Below are 15,075 nucleotides of genomic sequence, written 5' to 3'. Positions count from 1 at the left end.
CTCTCGTCTCGCCGGTGCAGCACCACAGTTCTCCATTCTCACCGGGTTCGCCAAGCACTACCGTCGCCACACCTCCGGCCCAAGCCGCCATCACAGCTGTCATCGGCCATCGTTCTTCTCCTTGCATGGCATTCAAGTCCATCGAGTCCATCTCCGCCGCGAGCTCTCCACCGCTGAGCCGAACCAGGGTGCCGCTGGTCCTCTCCACCTTGCTCGCAAGCTTCCTCCAAGCCCGCCAAGCACTATCGTCACCAGCACAACCGGTTGTCCCACCTGCTCTAGGGCCGGCCATGAGATTCCGAATATTTTGATAGGCCCTAGGCAAACTTTCAAATGTGAGGCCCTTAAGTTTCACGTGTAAAAAAAAATTATAAGAGAGCAGAATTTTCACACGATGTTTTCAAATTCTATAGCTAATTTAATTGTGCGCATGTGTATTGTGCATAAGACAACTAACTAATAACTATAATCTTCATTCATTAAATCTTTATGTTTATTGAGATTTTCTTCATTTGCTTTCGCATTCATATGTTCTTCATTCACCAAATCTTCAACTAAACTCTTTATTTGTGTATTGCTCCTAAAAAACTTAAGATTATCTTCTTTTTGAGATTGAATCAATTCTTCTTCTTCTTTTTTTTCATGCCCAGATTCAAATTTTCTTGTAGACATAATCAAATCTCTTAAAATCTAAATAACAATAACCATAATCAACATAAAACTAGACTTCAAAAAAATAATAATACAGTAATAATTTGCTTTGTTTAAAGAAAATATATATTACCTCAATATGCAATGATTTGATTCAAGTTCAAGGCAAATAACCTCACGAGATCCTAAGAAGAGTGTCCTACTAGCATCTGAAAGAAGATCACAATTAATATAAAATGGATGGAGAATCAAACAGAAACAATAATAACTAAGCATTGCCAATCATACAATAAATATAATAAATAAAAAAAAATCTAAAATCAAGCAGTTTGGTCGAATGATCTCTTGGCTGGAGTTTTCACTGGAATCTGGAGGAGAGGAGAAAAGACAAAACAGAGTATCCAAAATACAGTCCAAAAGTGGAAACGAGGAACAGAAAACTGCAGCTTCTTTTTCACATTCATTGTTTATATAACTGCTAAAATTTGATGATTACAGATGACAAAAATATGTGGAGATGAGGTGACTATATATATATATATATATATATATATATATATATATATATATATATATACATAGGAGGCTAAACTTGTAGTGCTGAAGAAGTAGTGGGACTTTTAGGTTATATGTGGCATCCACTATTATATATAGTTTTGTCTTTCACTCTTTATATTAACTACACTTTGTTTGTGTGCTTTTTGGGAGCCAATTACCCCTTTCTTCATTTCAGGATGAGTAATAAACTTTAGTAGCAGTGATTCATTGATCATTGCTATAGAAGACCTGTGCAAATTAATAGAAAAAACCGTTAACTTTTGTTTTGTTAAAGCCTGCACTTGATTTCCATGTGTTTGTACATTCTGATGGCAAGTGCTTTGATAGTATTATTAACTTAAATTCTAGCTGAGCCAACTTCAAATAACATCAATAATGGTGGTATGTATCTTTATATAAAAATAAAATATAAAAAAACCGTTAATTTGGCACTTTTAAGTATGAGCATAATTTAGAGATCGAAAAAGTTAATTATTACCTCAACTGCTCAACCCACTATAAGGGATCCTTAATTTTCGTAGGATTGAATGTGAAAATGCAAAAAATTATGAGGAAAAGGGGTATGATTGCTGCTGTTGTGAGATTGGAGTGGAATTAGGGAGAGGAAAAAAAAAAAGAAAAAAAGTGCCTGCCATAGATTGTAGACTCGATCGCCATGAGAGACACAGGTAGGAAGGCCCACATTTATTAAAATACTAAGAGAACCATAATATATTCATTCAGCTTTTGATAGCCATCACACACAGTCACAAACACACACAAAAAACCCTAGTTTGGAAGCTACTTTTCACTATTGGAACAAAGGTAAAGGCCCGAATCAAACGAACCAAATTAGAACAAATCAAATGATGAGATGAACAAAAGAAATAAACATATATAAAAGATCGATTCATGCAAAAGGAGAAAGAAGAGAGAACATACCTTGTCACCTGAGGTGATAGAAGAGGTTGCATCCTGCATAGTGTCGAAGCAGATTGTGCCGTCTGAAACTTGCCCTAACTTAATACTCCGTATTTTTTTTTTTCCATCCCCTATAGGGCGACCATGACTTGTCCTAACTTTAAATTTTTTTTTTCCATCCTCTATGGGCCTCAAAATTTTAAGGCCCTCTAACATTTGAGGCCCAAGGCGACCGCCTTGGTTGCCCTGGGCCAGGGCCGGCCCTAACCTGCTCCTAGAACTTTGAATGACTATTTTGCCCCTATCACAGTGAATCCACCCAATTATATTGTTCTTTTTCCAGTCGGGCCTCAATTTGATATTAGAGCCCATATCATTAATATGTTGCCCAAATTCCATGGATTTGAAAGTGAACAACCTTATGTCCACTTGGGGAAATTCCTAACCATTTACAGTACTTTCAAAAATCAGCATTTAGGTGATGAGGGTGTCAAATTGCGCTTGTTTCCTCTGTCCTTAGATGATAAAGCGTCCTCATGGTTCAACTCTCTTCCTCTAAAATCCATTAGAACATGGGATGAACTTGTTAAAAAATTCATGAACAAGTTTTATCCAATGCAAAAAACTGAGTTAATGAGAGATGCCATAAGCACTTTCAAAGGGAAAAATGAAGAACAATTCCATCAAACTTGGGAGCGTTTTCATGATTTGCTTCTCAAATGCCCACATCATGGCTTTGAGAAGGCACAATTGGTTCATTCTTTCTATAAAGGGCTTTCTCTTACTAACCAAACCATAATTGAGTCAATGCACCAACGAAAGTTCAAATCCCAAACTCCTGAAGAAGTTTATGCTTTCTTAGAAGAACTTGCTGAGAATGCCCAAAGTTAAAATTGGAACCCTTGTGATGATGAATTCTCTAGGAATGATCCCTCTAAAAGAACTTCCAATCCTTTTGAGATCAAACCCGAACCTGAATTCAAATCAGTGATGCAAAGTCTAAAAGAAGGAGTCGAAGATTTGAATAAAAAATTTGATGCCTTTGCTCTCGTGTCAACAACTGCAAAATGCAATGTTTGTTCAAGTTCATCTCATCCCACTAAGGCCTATCCTACTATACATCTGAACCTTCAGATGCACAAGTTTGTGCCTTTAATATCTATAGGAAACTAACGGCTAATTGCTTTAGTTAGACTTATCATCCCGATACAAGAAACCATCCGAATTTTTCGTAGAGACAAAATTTGCCTCCACAAACTTAGGTGGTCCTCTTGGTTTCCAAGGTAATCCCAATAGGCCAGCACAACCTCAAGATCCTCTTGTCCCTTCAGGATATTTTCCTAGGACCAATCAGTTTAATCAAAATAGAGAACTTGCAATTGATCCAATGAGTAATTGCGTTGCTCCTGTCCCACAGCACCACCGTGCTACCAATTATGAGGACACTCTGAAAATGCTTGCCTTTAATCTTGATCAATCTAACAAGCAATCAGATTAAAGAATTCAAAAGTTAGAGACTCACTTTGACCTCTTAACTCAGAGTCAACTCTAATTTCAACAATCTATCCAAAGTCAGTTGACTCAACTCGCTTCTGCACTGTCTGAAAGACAAAAGGGTACCCTTTCTAGCCAACCTGAAATCAATCCAAGAAGCAAAGAAGTGAATCACATTGGAACTTCTCCTCCCACTGACCAATCAAATAATCAAGTGAACTCCATTTTAACCATTCGGTCAGGGAAGAAAGTCAATAATCAAGTTAAGCTACCCACCCAAACTACAAGTGCACCATCCAAGTCTAGTGCATCAGACCCACCCAACACTAAAGAGGACTAAGGTTCCAAATCTGATCCAATCCATCTTCAGTCTTATGTTCCCCCCACCCCATTTCCTTCTCAACTAGTCAACAATAAGAAAGAGTCACAATACAGTGAGATCTTAGATATTTTTCAAAATATTCAGATCAATATTCCATTTCTCACTGCTATTAAACAAGTTCCTTCTTATACAAAGTTCATCAAAGATTTAGTCAAAAGGAAAACCAATATCCCAAAAGAACCTTTCATAGCCCAAAATTATTCTTCTTTCCTACCAAATCAATCTGTGGTTAAACAAAAAGACCCTGGGAGTCCAACTGTCATTTGTAGGATTGGAGAAACGTTTGCTGACCATGCTTTGTTGGATCTCAGTGCTAGTGTGAATTTGTTACCATATTCAGTTTATTTGGAGCTAGGCTTGAATAATTTGAAGAAAACTGATATTAGGATCCAATTAGCTGATCGCTCTGTCAAAATTCCAAGGGGTATAATTGAAGATGCGATAGTGAAAATAGCTGATTTCTATTACTCGGTTGATTTCATTGTTCTAGATACCTAACTTACCCAAGGTATGCAAATTATTATCATCTTAGGTCGACCATTCTTAGCTACCGCTAATGCTGTGATCAATTGTCGAAATGGTAGTATGACTTTAACCTTTGGAAACATGAAATTGGAAGTCAATGTGTTTAATTTGATGAAGCAACCCCCTGACTCAGATTCCATTGAAGAAATTTGTCTCATTGAGTTATTAGCCGCTCACACCTTTGAGAACTCTTACCCTGAGGATCCACTCCAACAGTGTTTAGCACATTTTTGTGATGAGTTTGATGTGGATAGTTATATTGGTGAGGTCAATGCTTTACTCGATTCCACTCCAATCTTTGAACTACCGAAGATTAGGTTTGAACTAGTATTTATTCCAGTTACCACTACTCTCGAAACTAAGAAGAAGCCACCCAAGGTTGAACTAAAGCCTCTACCTGAGACTTTAAAGTACTCTTACCTAGGTGAGTCTGACACTTTTCCCGTGGTAATTGCTTCGGACTTGACTACCAATCAGGAAACCCAACTTCTTAAGGTTCTTAGGGAAAATCGTGCAGCCATAGGGTGGTCCATTGATGATATTCGTGGCATTAGTCCTTTAGTGGTTCAACATCGTATTCATTTAGATAACGATGCAAAAACCTATAGGCATCCCCAAAGAAGACTTAACCCTAATTTAAAGGAAGTTGTTCGTGCTGAAATTATCAAACTTCTTGATGCCGGTATCATCTATCCTATTTCTGATAGTTAGTGGGTAAGCCCCATTCATGTTGTCCTTAAAAAATTAGGCATCACTGTCGTATCCAATAGCCATAATGAATTGGTTCCTACTCATGTCCAAACTAGATGGCGAGTTCGTATTGATTATCGAAAGCTTAATACTGTCACTCGAAAGGATCATTTCCCTCTGCCTTTCATTGATTAAATGTTAGAAAGATTAGCTGGTTAATCCTTCTATTGATTCTTAAATGGTTACTCTGGGTATAATCAAATCCCTATCCACATTGATGACTAAGATAAGACCACTTTCACCTGTCCATTGGGCACATTTGCTTATCGTTGCATGCCTTTTGGTTTATGCAATGCACCTGCTACATTTCAGCGGTGTATGATGAGTATTTTCAGTGACATGGTTGAAAAGTTTCTTAAAATCTTCATGGATGACTTCTCTGTCATTGGTTCATCATTTGAGCAATGCCTTCACCATCTTACTCTTGTTCTTCAACATTGTCGTGACACTAACTTGGTTCTTAACTGGGAAAAATCTCATTTCATGGTTAAAAAAAGGAATTGTCCTCGATCATAATATCTCCAGTGCAGGAATTGAGGTAGATCAATCTAAGGTTGACCTTATCTCGAGTTTACCCATTCCCAAAACTGTTCGGGATATTAGAGCTTTCTTAGGTCATGCTTGTTTTTACCGTCGTTTCATTAAAGATTTTAGCAAGATAGCAAGACCTCTCACCCATCTGTTAGGGAAGGATATACCCTTTGAGTTTACCAATGCATGTCACTCTACTTTTAAACAATTAAAGTCAGCTCTCACCACTTCGCCCATCATCCGTTCGCCAGATTGGAACTTACCCTTTGAAATCATGTGTGATACGTTGGATTATGCAGTAGGAGATGTCTTAGGTCAAAAGGTTGAGAAAGCACAACATGTCATCTATTATGCTAGCAAAACCTTGAATGATGCCCAAACCAACTACTCCACCACGGAGAAAGAGTTGTTAGCCATCGTGTTTTCTTTTGACAAATTTTGCTCCTATTTGATCGGTACCAAGGCCATTATCTATACCGATCATGCTGCATTAAGACATCTTTTGTCCAAAGCAGATGCCAAACCTCGGTTGATCTGTTGGATCTTACTTTTTTAAGAGTTTGACCTTGAGATTCGTGATAAGAAAGGCTCTGATAATGTGGTGGCCGATCATTTGTCCCGTTTTGTTGTTGAGTCCATTACTGAATCCATTCCAATCTCGGATGCTTTTCGGATGAACAATTATTTGCAATAACTCATGCCCCATGGTATGCTGATATTGTCAATTACATTGTGACGAGTCAAATTCTTTCAACTTGGTCCAAACAGGAGAGAGATAAATTCCTAGCTAAGGTTAAGGAATATTTTTGGAATGACCCCTACTTGTTCAAATATTGTCCAGATCAAATCATCTGTAGGTATGTCCCTGAGATAGACCAGGAGTTTGTCATTTGCTTCTGTTATGATCAGGCCTGTGGCGGCCACTTTAGCTTTAAAAGAACTGCTGTAAAAATCTTGCAGTCAGGATTTTATTGGCCCACCCTTTTCAAGGATGCCCACATCTACTGTTTGGCTTGTCATAGATGCCAATTGTTAGGTAAGATTACCAAGCGTAATGAATGGCCCCAACAACCTATTCTAGTTGTTAAAATTTTTGATGTTTGGGGTATTGATTTTATAGGACCCTTTCCTTCCTCATATGCATGTCTTTATATCATTTTGGCTGTTGATTATGTGTCCAAATGGGTAGAAGCCTTAGCCACCAAGATAGCCGACCATCAAGTTATGGTGCGTTTCTTCAAAGACTTAACTTTACCTAGGTTTGGTACACCTTGAGCCATTATAAGTGATAATGGTTCACATTTTTGCAATAAAGTCTTTGAAAATTTATTGTCCAAATATGGTATCACTCACAAAGTGGCGTTATCATATCACCCATAAACTAATGGTCAGGCTGAGGTATCAAATAGGGAAATCAAGCAAATACTGGAAAAAACAATTAATCCTACACGGAAAAACTGGAGCCTCCGACTTCAAGATGTTTTATAGGCATACTGGACTACTTACAAGACCCCTATAAGAATGTCCCCATACCGTTTAGTTTATGGCAAAGCCTGTCATTTGCCTTTAGAGCTAGAGCATCGTGCTTATTGGGCCATTAAGGCCATAAATTTCGACTCTGATAAAGCCGGTGAACATAGGAAACTCCAGCTTAATGAGTTAAAAGAAATTCGAAATGATGCTTATGAGAGTTCCAAAATGTATAAAGCCAAAACAAAGTTGAAACATGACAAGCACATTCTTCAAAAGGATTTCTCCCCCGACCAAAAGGTTCTTTTGTATAACTCCCGTCTTCAATTATTTTCCGGGAAGTTACGGTCACGTTGGTTCGGCTATACTTTGTCAAACATGTGGCAAGTCATGGTGCAATTGAGGTACAAGACCCCACGACTGGGGAATTGTTTAAAGTTAATGCTCATCGCTTAAAGCCTTTCCTTGAGCTCAAGTCTCATGAAATTGAGGAAATTCTCCTCATCATTCCTGTCTATTCGAATTGATCTCTCCGGGGGTACTACCCCCCTTGTGTCTAACTGAAGACGTTAAACTTAGCGCTCCTGGGAGGTAACCCAGTTCCTTATTTCTATTTCTTTAGCTATGTTTATATTTTGTTTGGGGGTACAATCTGTCATAATTTTAGAACACTTGGTCTCTCTTTTGCAATGACTATCTGTAAGGATTGTACTTCAGAAGCACCAAATCAATTGAGGTAATTTGTTCAAATTTTTCTTTTTATCTCCAGTAGTGCCTTGTATATTTCATTCACCACTTTTCAGTGCTCTATTTTTCAAAACACTAGGGATAGTATTTTATTTTGTTTAGGGGTAGGACGGATTTATCAAAACAAGTACCACTTTTGAAAATATTTTCACACAAAAAAAAAAAAAAAAAATTCCTGCTTTTGAACTTTGTGAAAGTTAAGAGATGTCATTATTCTAGATTGAGATTAAGCTTGTTACTAAGGTGATATAATGATAGACATTGCACTATGAGAATTTAAAAGTAAAAATATTTTTGCACAAAGTCGCAGCTTGAAAGAAAAAAGTGAATAATCTCCCAAGAATCTAGAAATCTATTACTGGAGACTTAAAATCATATGAGCTTTCGTGCCTTTCATCTTTTTAGAGAGTTTTACGCTAACTCTGAGTCACAAGATGACTCAAATTTCTTGGATATCGCGATAAAAATTTGTTGTTAGTCTCATAATCTTTCATCTTGGTAGATCATTGAGAATGAAATTACATCGAGTTATGAGAAACATAAGTCTTCTTGTTTACTATGTACTATCATACCTTCATTACCTTTTGTAATCTTATTATTTTTCTGAGAAATGTTAGGGATGACTGTGTGTAAAAGAAAAAGGGATCAACAAGTCATTCATATCATCTTCCAAAAAAAAATGAAAAGAAAAAAAATAATAATAATAATAGAAAGAAAAAGAAGAAGAAGAGTAAAGTGTCCTTTTCAAGTATTTTGAAAACCCCTCATTCTCAGAAACATTTATGTACAAATTGAGCTCAATAATGTTTTTATACAAGGTATGATAGTGCATAGTAAATGAGAAGGCGTTATGGTGGGTGACTCGACATTTCCTCAAAAGTGATCAACATTCCTGTCATGAGACTCTTCTATTATATGTATCGGTCCTTCAAATAATTAGTATGTGAACTTGATTTTACTTTCGAAACAGAGTTCCTACTCACATACATTTGAGAGATAAAGTTAGCCAAATTCTCGAGAAATGTTCTTTTTAAGAGATATTTATTGTGAGATTTGAAGTTAAAACATAATTTTCTAAAGACTTGGAAATTTCATCACTTGGATTTGAAAATGGATTTTTGTCGACTTCGCACACACACACTCTCTACTTCTAGGTTGTTTATAGGTGAACTTTCTTGAAATATTTGTATTTATAACACCTTAGTAGCTCGTTGTACATAAAGAACTTGATATTTTCATCTCTGAAACTTTTCATTTTGTAGATATGCAGAAAAATTCTTTGAAAGTTTGTGGATACCTTCACTAGAAACCCTCACAAGGCTATAACTCGTCCACTAGGGGTAACCTAGTTGTTTAAGGCCTTATTGCATATGGTAAATGCAATCGAAAGTAGCCTGCGAAAGTGGCACATCTTTTTGTTAATAAATGTAATATTTTTTGTGAACTTATCTATTTTTACCTTTCTTTACTAGAGGACTAGCAAAAGCTTGTTTGGGGGTAGTTTGATAAGTACACAAAACCTATTATTTCATGCACCAAAATAAACTTTTAATTAGACTTTTATATATTTAAATATTCTTATATGCTTGTTTTGTGTTCTGTAGGTATTAATGTATGAATGAGAAGAAAAGAAAAACAAAAGTTAGCTATATTGTGTATATCTGTGTACAAATGAAGAAGAGAAATGAGGAGAAAGAAAGAAGAAAATAAAAGAAAGAAAGAAGAAAATAAAAGAAAGAAAGAAGAAAGAACTCAGTAAAAGAGAAATGAGGGGAGAGAAAGAAGAAAAGAAAAAAGAAAAAAACAAGTCAACTATATTGTGTATATGTGTGTGCACGTGAAGAAGAGAAATAAGGAGAGAAAGAAGAAAAGAAAAGAAAGAAAGAAGAAAAAAGTCAGCAAGGGTAGGTAGGAAGAAAAGAAAATGGTTAGTGAAGTGAAGGTGGCGTGAGGAAATGAATAAGCAGTTTGGGAAAAGCCATCATCACAGCCTATAAGTGGGTTGCTTCCTTTGGCTATAAATTGCACACTTCGGAGACAGAGTTAGATAGTTAGCGAAGGAGCCAGAAGGAGTTAGATAGTTGTAGTTTTTAAGACATTATTTTCTTGTGTAAATTTCTTTAAAGCTTTATTTAATTTAACACAAGTTATTTTCGCAAGTTTCATTCTCATTTAATTTCAAGCAAGTTAGTTCCATTTACATGCTTTGTTTTATAGTTGTAATTTCATTTCCATAGTCCGTGATAAATCTCAAAATCAATGTTTTAAAAATCTCTTGTCCGAAAACAAAAACTCACTTGCATGTGTGGTTCGATCTTACTTGCCATTAAACATTTTTAGTTAAATGGTTGTAGGTATTTTATTTTGATATGGAGTGTATTTGACAACGACAAGTCCATAAATACACGCCTATCAAATGGCGCCGGTTCAAAGTTGAGTTTTTAATTTTGGATTAATCTATCTTTATTCTTTATCTCTTTTCTATTTGGTAATTTGGGTTTTTATATTTTTATTTTATTTGTTATTTTCTGTATTTCGTTTTGCCTTTTTGCTCACTGTTTCGGCTTGGGTTCTTTTGTTACTCTATTTTTTTCAATTAAAAAAAAAATTATTGTGCTTATTTTCTTTAAGCAATTATTTCCCCAAAAAAAAAAAAAAAAAAAAAAAAAAAATATTTTTGTTCAACTCTCAGTTTTAGTAAAAAAATAATAATAATAATAATTAAAAAAAAAAAGAGTGAAATTTTTGCTTACTCTTTTGTGCTTGTGCTGGTTCTTTTTCCTTTATATACTTATCTACGCATCTTCTTCCAACCGTGTTATACAGTGAGTAAAAAAAACGAAAATCAAAAAGAAATTCAAAAAGAAACCCATTTACAGTCAAACCAACCATCTCCATAACCAACCATAAACCACTGCTCTTCATCATCCACCCACATCCAACCGTCTTCTTCTTCACCGTTCAGCCAAGCCGTCGTCTCCGGACCGCCCGTCACCGCCGCTGTCAGTCAGCCGAGTCCAACGCCCGCCGTCCATCTTCTCAGCCGAGTACAACGTCGCAGCGCCGCTGTCCATTACGACCGATTCTGCCTTCGCCATCTCTTTTTCGGCAAAGCTCACTGTCACCAGCTGCCCATCTCATCCTCGTTGAAACTCTTCTGGTTTTGGGTTTGACAAATTACAGAGCATTTTGAGTATATATGTATAATATAGGGATTATTACATATAAATTGACTTAGTGGCCCATATTTACCCATACATTGAGTCAAAGTCAATAATTTCTCTAAAATGTGTTTGACCCAAAAGCTGAGGTGGCACATGAAAAAATATTGTTTCATATTTCTGTTGCCTAAAATACCCTTCTTCCTATTTTATGTGTTGCCTAAAATGCCCTTTTGCGAAGGTACCACTTTTTCTCCAAAGGTACCACATTTTTGGACTGAAGGTACCACTTTTTGGCATCCAGGTACCATGTTTTCTAAACACTCATTTAGCTAGATTGGAGAATATTTTGTGTTATTTATGGCGTTAATGGAGCTGTTTATGGATGTAATGTGCAACCTAATTGGCGGTGTGGGGTTTAATACCATTTTCAATTGTAAAAATAAGTCAATTTTTTTAGCGTCGAGGTACCATATTCTAAACACTCTAACTAGCTTGGAGAATATTTTGTGTTATTCATGGCCCTAATGAAGCTATTTATTGATCCACTGTATAACCTAATTAGCGGTGTAGGGTGTAATACCATTTTCAATTGCAAAAATAAGCCCCTTTTTGCAAAGGTACCACTTTTTTTCCAAAGGTACCACATTTTTGGACTGAAGGTACCACTTTTTGGCATCCAGGTACCATATTTTCTAAACACTTGTTTAACTAGATTGGAGAATATTTTGTGTTATTCATGGCATTAATAGAGCTGTTTATGGATGTAATGTGCAACCTCACTAGTGGTGTCGAGTTTATTACCATTTTCAATTGTAAAAATAAGTCATTTTTTTTGGCATCGAGGTACCATGTTTTCTAAACATTCTAGCTAGCTTGGAGAATATTTTGTGTTATTCATGACCCTAATGGAGCTATTTATTAATCCACTGTGTAACCTAATTAGTGGTGTAGGGTGTAATACCATACGTATCAACTTACCCCCTGCCTTTAAGTAACAGACGTTTAGTGTTGATGTCAGGATGGATAAATAGGTAGAAGGTCAATTTTACCCTTTACAATGGCTGAAATGACATTTTTAACTTTATTGACCATTGCAGAGTTACAAAACTACCCTTATTCATTCAACTGCTTCAATTTTGGAATGAAATATTTTTGATACTACATTCATGTAATAGTCGAAGAAAATTCAGTGAGGCTCTAATATAATAAGCCATACAATACTAATTTATAAAAACCCAATGCAAAAGAGAACTTTATTTCATTCCATTTAAGGTAGATGCCAGTATAATACGCCATACAATGGTTGCAAAAACATACCAACCTAACCACAATAAAAAGTTGCACAACTATTCTTCTTTAAAAATAGAAAAATAGCTCACACCAACAGATTGCAAAATAGCAGCAAAAAAAATGACACTGTTCAACATTACATATGTCCCATATCCCACATAATTTCAAGTACTTTTTGGATTTTGAGATCCTCCTATCCCACTTCCTCTAGCTCCCAATTGGGTAAATATAGGTATATATTTCCTTGTTATGTGGTAAACCATTTTGTAGCCCTTTTCCTTTGTGTGGTCCTAGTGAGAGTCCTCTTGTTTGTGTATTTGATAGACATACATTCTCTGTGTCTTTGTGTGTAGTTGGAACAAAAGAACCACTTTGTCTCTGTGACTGTCACATGCAATAAAAATTAAGGTATTAAGGCATTATATAACAATAATAAGGAACAAAAGCAATATAAAAACAGACAATTCGAAACTTTGAATAATAATAATTTTAAAAAAAATCATCAAAATTAAAAAAGAATTTATAATTCGTCTAAAAAGACAGCACTATTATGGGTAACACGAAAAAAAAAAAAAAATTTGCCCAATTAATACACCTATGAAAGAATTCATAGATTTGTACCAGATATATATATATATTTGATATTAAGAGACAAAAGACAATTTCAAAAAATAATAATAATAAAAATCACTGATTCCTACCAACGAATGACCTTTGGAAAATTTTCACTAACCGTGCAGAATATATAACATCAAAAAGTGCAATTGAACATTGAGCTATAGTACTAACAACTAAGTTATACTAAAAAATTACTCTACAGCAAAAATTATATCAAAAGTCGAGGAAATTACATCTTATAAGCCTTGATGGATTAAGATGGAAATAGTGAGGTTCCTTGAGGTGAATGGTAGCTTGTTGGCTAATTAAGTTGCACATTGGATCAATAAATAGCTCTATTAGGGCCATGAATAACACAAAATATTCTCAAAGCTAGCTAAAGTGTTTAGAAAACATGGTACCTCAACGCCGAAAAAAGAGACTTATATTTGCAATTGAAAATGGTATTAAACCCCACACCGCTAATTAGGTTGCACATTACATCCATAAATAGCTCCATTAACGCAATGAATAACACAAAATATTCTCCAATCTAGCTAAGCGAATGTTTAGAAAACATGGTACCTGGTAGATTGTTGGCTAATTAAGTTGTATATTGGATTAATAAATAGCTCCATTAGGGCATGAATAACATAAAATATTCTCAAAGCTAGCTAGAGTGTTTAGAAAATATGGTACCTCGACACCAAAAAAAAGAGACTTATTTTTGCAATTGAAAATGGTATTAATCCCCACACCGCTAATTAGGTTGCATATTACATCCATAAATAACTCCATTAACGCAATGAATAACACAAAATATTCTCCAATCTAGCTAAGCGAGTGTTTAGAAAATATGGTACCTAGACGCCAAAAAGTGGTACCTTCAGTTCAAAAACGTGGTCCCTTTAGAAAAAAAGTGGTACCTTCTCAAAAGGGACTTATTTTTGCAATTGAAAATGGTATTACACCACACACCACTAATTAGGTTGCACATTGGATCAATAAATAGCTCCATTAAGGCCATGAATAACACAAAATATTCTCCAAGCTAGCTAGAGTGTTTAGAAAATATGGTACCTCGACGCCAAAAAAATTGACTTTTTTTTGCAATTAAAAATGGTATTAAACCCCACACCGCTATTGAGGTTGCACATTACATCCATAAACAGCTCCATTAATGCCATGAATAACACAAAATATTCTCCAATCTAGCTAAACGAGTGTTTAAAAAACATGGTACCTAGATACCAAAAAGTGGTACCTTCAGTCTAAAAACGTGGTACCTTTGGAAAAAAAAGTGGTACCTTCGCAAAAAGGACTTATTTTTGCAATTAAAAATAGTATTACACCCTACACCGCTAATTAGGTTGCACAGTGGATCACTAAATAGCTCCATTAGGGCTATGAATAACACAAAATATTCTCCAAACTAGCAAGAGTGTTTAGAAAACATGGTACCTCGACGCTAAAAAAAAGTATTTTTGTAATTGAAAATGGTATTAAACCCCACACCGCTTATTAGGTTGCACATTACATCCATAAAATGCTCCGTTAACGCCATGAATAACACAAAATATTCTCCAATCTAGCTAAACGAGTATTTAGAAAACATGGTACTTGGACGCCAAAAAGTGGTACCTTCAGTCCAAAAATGTGGTACCTTTGGAAAAAAAAGTGGTACCTTCGCAAAAGGGCATTTTAGGCAACACATAAAATAGGAAGAAGGGTATTTTAGACAACAGAAATATGAAACAATATTTTTTCATGTGCCACCTCAGCTTTTGGGTCAAACACATTTTAGAGAAATTATTGACTTTGACTCAATGTATAGGTAAATATGGGCCACTAAGTTCATTTATATGTAATAATCCCTATAATATATCTTCTATATTTATATATAATATATAATATTTCAAACGCCCAAAAACCTCATGTTTGGCCATAAGTGTAACACTGTTCTAGTGCTGGAATCAGAACTGAGCTGAACCAGTTCTCTACCCTCATTTGAAAACT

At 35.5% G+C, this 15,075-nt stretch overlaps 1 long non-coding RNA gene and 1 pseudogene across 1 annotated transcript; both read right to left on the bottom strand.

The window, feature by feature from the left end:
- Nucleotides 1-312: 312 nt before the first annotated feature.
- Nucleotides 313-2,144, bottom strand: LOC132297699 (uncharacterized). Its single transcript, XR_009479395.1, has 3 exons — nucleotides 2,131-2,144; nucleotides 785-850; nucleotides 313-343 (listed from the first exon to the last, which is right to left on the bottom strand). It is a non-coding gene; the product is annotated as an uncharacterized LOC132297699 (long non-coding RNA).
- Nucleotides 2,145-2,749: 605 nt separating this feature from the next.
- Nucleotides 2,750-2,846, bottom strand: LOC132283977 (small nucleolar RNA R71; annotated as a pseudogene).
- Nucleotides 2,847-15,075: the final 12,229 nt, after the last annotated feature.

Source organism: Cornus florida, unplaced genomic scaffold (assembly GCF_030987335.1).
Source record: "Cornus florida cultivar Cherokee Brave unplaced genomic scaffold, ASM3098733v1 CherokeeBrave_3.0.0_Hap2_Chr01, whole genome shotgun sequence".
Classification (NCBI taxonomy): domain Eukaryota; kingdom Viridiplantae; phylum Streptophyta; class Magnoliopsida; order Cornales; family Cornaceae; genus Cornus; species Cornus florida.
The sequence above is the reverse complement of the archived record's forward strand: the minus strand, read 5'-3'. Positions and strand labels throughout refer to the sequence as shown.